Here is a 6000-nt window from a genome sequence, read left to right as displayed (position 1 = left end):
CATTCTACCAGTGGAATGGAAGTGAACTGGAAAATTTTGAATTAATATAATCAAATAAAATATTTCCCCCCTTTTCTCTGTTATCAGTGCAACTAGGACACTGTTTGCTCTCTGTCTGTGAAATGTGACTCTGTTAAGCTGCTAGTGAGCAATAAGGGCTAAAAGGAGAGGGGTGAGAAGCCCCTGCCTTGAACTTCTCTGCAAAGTCGGCTGTACCAATGTACGGACAGCACCACTGAAATACGCGGACAACTGCCACAATAAAATTGCATTCAAACACAGTATTTTAAAAGGGGTCTGTCTGGGTAAATGTTAGGAGTTCAAAGTACAAAGAAAGTCAGTGCATCCTCAAAGGTACCATAATGTCCTTAAGATGTAGTTGTGCACCCTAGGTAAGTCTTAAATATACACATTTACTTATCCAGAAGAAAAGAGTAGTTTTTGTACCTTTTTAAAAACATTTTAAAATAGGAAAAAAGCCTTGATTCAGGACAAGGAATGTGGAGTCAATGCAACTCAAAAGATATAACTACAATAGAATATTGCACAGTCATGTTCCCTAACTAAAGATCCTAAAGACGTACCCTTGAGTGTAACATCACACTGACAGTTTGTAACTTGAACAGTACATTTTTTCTGAGTGTACAAAAATTAATATCCAGTCCACTTTGAGTTTTCATCCACATTTCCATCATAAAAATATTTTACATCAATTTTACTGAAGAAAAAATGCAGAGCTCTACTGAGAGACCTCCAAAACAGGCTGAAATTGCGTTTTATGACTACCGTGAAAAGGGGTTATAACAGCTATTCATGAGTTGTGAGTGTAAAATCATGCATGTAAGTGATATAAGGAGTCCAATGAAGACATAAGGGGGCCTCGCTTTCCACACACTTTGATTACCTTTATTGTGTAGCCTGCAAAATGAATTTGGTATGGAATACTACTCCTTCATAATTTCACTTCCAACTATCCTCACAGTCAAAATCTCAAGTGCTCAAACGATATTAAGATTTAGAATCTCCATTTCTAGCAGGATTGCCATAGACAAGAACATCACAGTTAAATGCAGCAGGCTCCCTTTGCCAGACGTCTCTAATAAACACTACTTCTGATGTTTCCTCTGCATGGCCAATTTCCACAACACAAGAGCAAATCTGCTGGCAGAGTATAATGAACCAACTTTCCAGCATAAATAATCCATGCGTCACAGGTAGTTTGGTGAATGTGATGGCTATGCATTGGAGGCATCTTTTAAAAAAAACTTTCTAGAAAAACTGACACGTTTTGTCTATGTGCAACATAAGTCATACAGTCAGAGTGATATTTAGGGTGAACACATGATCTAAAGAGCAAGTTAGAGAAAAATTAGAGCAGTAGAGAAGCTTCAGGGCCACTTAGTCTTTCAGAGAGGCCCTAATGGTTTCTGTGAAATATACACTTAAGATTAAGTGACCCTTATTAGTCCCACAACGGGGAAATTTCACCTCCGCAATCTAACCCATCCGTTTAGTGAAACACCACATACACACTAGTGAAAACACACTAGGGGGTAGTGAGCACCCTTGCCCGGAGCGGTGGGTAGCCGTATCAACAGCGCCCGGGGAGCAGTTGAGGGTTAGGTGCTTACCTCAAGGGCACTTCAGTCACGTACTGTTGGCTCAGGGGATTGATTGGTTCCCTAACCTCCAGCCCGTGACTGTACTTTGTTTGTTATGTTTATTATAATAATTATTATTGAAATTCTGCAAGTATTTTCACTGTTAAATCTGGAGTGGAAACAAAAAAGGTTAAATTCTTAAAACGCTCAATGGAAAATCTCCTGTTTTCTCAGTGGTATCTAGATAGATATAGTCAAACTAGCTCTCTCATTGGTTAGGCCTTCAGGAGCCGAACTGAATTACTAACATGTCAGATTAACCACTATAATAATCATGAATAATGAAAATCAAACCACCTTGAGAGCCACAACATTTTATGTATATTTTAATGGTTTAATCGTTTTAACATCTTGGTCGTAAATATGTTGCAATATATGTTAATGTCCTAGAATAGGCAAAAAATATAAACAAAAATGCAGACTTACTCTGTTCTGCTTTAAGCTTTAGCTCAGCTATAGTTGCTTTCCTCGCATCTCCAGCAGGATAGCATTACTTTTAGAATTTTGGTTGACTTTTTAGTGTTTGACAGTTTCTCATTGCAGATTAAACATATTGGGACACCAGCTGGAGTGCATATAAATGCAAATGAGTGTATTTATATCTAATAATAATTTCTGAATTAAAAAAAGTGATTTCAGAATTTTAAACAAAACACTGAGTAAATCTGAGAAATAACAAAAACAGCATTTCAAACTCCACATGGTGGCTTCAGACATGCTATACATGAAAGGTTTATTTTAAATGAAACATTTCTTTAATTTGTGTAATTATAATGCATTATTTATTAACTGTAATTTGCATAATAATGCTGCATTAATTATTAACTGATGAGTTATCATTATTTAACATGCAACTGTTCTGAAAAACCTTTATTTTGTTTTACAACATTTGTCACATATTTTTAATTTCCTAACAAAGTGCATCCCATAGATTTGACTTCCGTTTCAATACCGGAGCAATAATGTAAACCTAATGTATAAATAAATAAATAAATAAGTCAACAAATCAATAAATGAATATGTTTAGCATATTTTGTTGGCTTCACTAATAGATATGTAAATTAAGAAACAAAACCAGGGCTCAAGAGTGACACATCTTTTTGTTGAAAATCAAAATCTGTTCCAGAATGTTTGGCTGTCGTCAACTTTTTTCTCCCGCCTTTTTGCTGTGTTGTGTATCTCAAAGTTAATGTCCGCTCCCTGCACTCATCTTCACACCTCAGCAGTCATCTCTCCATCTACATGTTTTTTTACCTCCATTTTTTCTGCAGGTTTCTCTTCTTTTCTCCTGCAGCTGCACCTTTCACGTTAATGCAGTTGAGTTCCATTAGGACCCCCCCCCCAGTATCCCTCCAATTCCATCCCGTAAAGCTCAGTGCCCTGGGGCAGGGGCCTAATGGCAGAGGTGGCTCTAGCTGGGCTCTTAGGAGATCCGCTGCAGGAAGCAGGAGGGTCTCGAGTTACCTAGCCAGGTAAGACAATGTTTGTTTGCTATTATCCCGGCTAGTCCAGAGGTCATAGGACATGAAAAAGTGCTGCTGCGTTTGAAGGAAGGAAACTGTTGACACACCGAATGGCTGATACCTAATCCTGGCATTGTGTGAGATCTAGCGCTTGAGCTTCCCAGCACACATTCCGACTTCACACCAAACGCCGCTGATGTATCAGCAGAAGATCATCCCAGCCTAACCCAGTGGCTCAATCATTTTTACACATCTGAATGAACTCAGCACATAATTACTATGTCTGCAAGTTGAATCACATGTGTTGGTCCAGAGAATACATGAATTTACACAGGATTGTATGTCTAAAGCCTTGAGATTGTGAATTGATGGCTTAACGTGCATAACACAGTTGTGGATGAATGGCCTTCCTGACTCCAGTGAATGAAACAGGCTAGTTTGTGGCTGTGCAGATCACACACTGTTTGCTTTGTGGCCTTATAACTTCCAATTAATTACATTTACATTCATGCCATTTAGAACATGCCCTTCTCCATAAAAATCCTCTTGAGCTAAGACTGTTCACTGTCAGAAACAAGAGGTAGCGCTGATTTCTAAATACACACAGTATATACATACGCATTAACCACTGGAGCATTGGAAACTTCAATTAATAAAAAGATATTTGTTCCAAAGGAAAACACTTTTACCACAGCATGATGAAGGTCTGAGAAGAATTCCAACCAGACTGCACTAAAGGTGCTGTGAAAACAGTGGTGGAAATGTCGGAGTTGGGGTCTGTCGGGGGCTGTTTATCTTATCTTGGTGTCAGTGAGGTTGTGTTCATTGTTGGGATTGTAAACTCAGAAGTGTACAAAGGCATTTTAGATGCAAACCTGCAGAAGCATGCAAAGATATTATGTTGCCAAGAGAGTGGCTGTAGAGGAAAAAGACAAAAATCAGCTGCCTTTTGAAAGAATGTTTTGCTAAAAAAAATTACAATGGTCTGTTAAAAAATGCCTCTTATTTGAACATTTTCTTCCTTAACACAGTGTATATTTATTATAATATATTTTTAAGTGTGACACAAACGTCCAAATACTTTTCATCATATAATATATAAAGATTACAAATACTTTTGTGTAAGCATTAGATTTTTAAGTACATGATTAGTGTCAATATAAAAGTGCATCAAAAAAGAGTTTTGAGTCCACATCAGCATGATGTTCAATTACCTAGTTGCCAATACAAAGAAGAGTCTCAACATTTGTCCTCCTTGCGTTGCTCCTTGAGGGGCGGCGAGTCAAGCTGAGCTGTACTTGTGGCTCAAAGGAGCCTCAAGGTATATTGATTTGACCACTGGCATCAGCTTTGAGGGTTCCGATCTATTTTTTGCTTCATAGGCCAGCTTTTAGGTTCTTTAGTAAAGAAAATGGTTCTATATAGAACCATGAACACTCAAATAACCCTTTGCATGATTGAAGGGTTCTTTGCATCATGAAAGCGTTCCTCAGATTGATGCAGAATGTGCTGTAGGTGGTTCTATTTAGAAGTGTATTGAAAATGTTTCTATATGGCACCAAAAAGGGTTCTTGTTTAAGCTTAACATTGTAACGATAGAAGAACCCTTTGAGAGTTCATGGTACTATAAAGAACCATTTTCTTTACTAAAGAACCCTTAAAGAACATCTTTTTTAAGAGTGACAAACATTTCACGCTTAAACGGCTCTTTGCATGGTAAAATGTTCTTTAGATTGATGGAGAATGTGTTGTATATGGTTTTATAGCACCAAAAAGTGGTGTTCTATTGTTATGATGTCAAGCTTGTAATCATAGAAGAACCCTTTTTGGTGCTATATAGAAACATATTCAAACAGGTTCTATATAGGCCATTTACAACACATTCTTCCTCAACCTGAAGAACCCTTTCATGATGCAAAGAACGCTTTAATCGTGCAAAGCGTTCTGTAAGAGTTGTTAAAGGTTCTTTGCATCATGAAAGGATTCTTCAGATTGATGAAGAATGTGTTGTAGATGGTTGTAAATAGAATCTTTTTGAATATGTTTCTATATAGCACCAAAAAGAGTTCTTGTTCAAGCTTAACATTATTACAATAGAAAAACCCTTTGAGAGTTCAGAGTTCTATACCATTTTCTTTACTAAAGACCACTTGAAGAACCATCTTTTTTAGACTTTATATAATACTCATGGTTCTAAATAGATCCACATCTTTTAGTAAAGAACCCTTAAAGAACCATGTTTTTTGAGAGTATACATTAGATTTAATGCCCTCATACTGGCCTACAAAGCAAAACATGGATCAGAACTACCAAACTGATTTTACCACGCAAAAAAACATTTAAGCATTTAATGGTTCTGTATAGAACTCTAAATCGAACCATTTCCTTTATTAAAGAACCCTTAAAGAACCATCTTTTTTAAGAGTGTAGGCAGCTACAGGTAGCCAATGGAGGGCAGATAGCAGTGGACTGACATGAGTGAACTTTGGAGGACAAGTAGTGCTGCCCTGTTCTTGATAACCTGAAAGAGCCTAAAGATACTTCCAGGAGTGAGGAGCAAGTTGCGATAGTCAAGTCTTGAAATGACAATGGCCCGCTGAAGAAAAATTTGTATAACCAAGTTTTGTAACATGTGCTGAGAACAAATGATCATCCCATCATCCAACACTATACTAAGGCTTTTTGCATTTTTAGATGTAGCAACCAGGAAGTTTTTAAAGGTGATGACAAGATTTGGGAGAGGGTGTGTATTTCCAGGGATGGCCAGCAGCTCAGTTTTGTTGGGATGTATGTGATTGGCTGCCATCCAGGATGAGATGTCTGCCAAACATGCTGAAATGCAATTAGACACCTGAGTATCTGAAGGTGGGACAGAT

Source organism: Colossoma macropomum, unplaced genomic scaffold (assembly GCF_904425465.1).
Source record: "Colossoma macropomum unplaced genomic scaffold, Colossoma_macropomum, whole genome shotgun sequence".
NCBI classification, from domain to species: domain Eukaryota; kingdom Metazoa; phylum Chordata; class Actinopteri; order Characiformes; family Serrasalmidae; genus Colossoma; species Colossoma macropomum.
Note: the sequence above shows the minus strand (reverse complement) of the source record.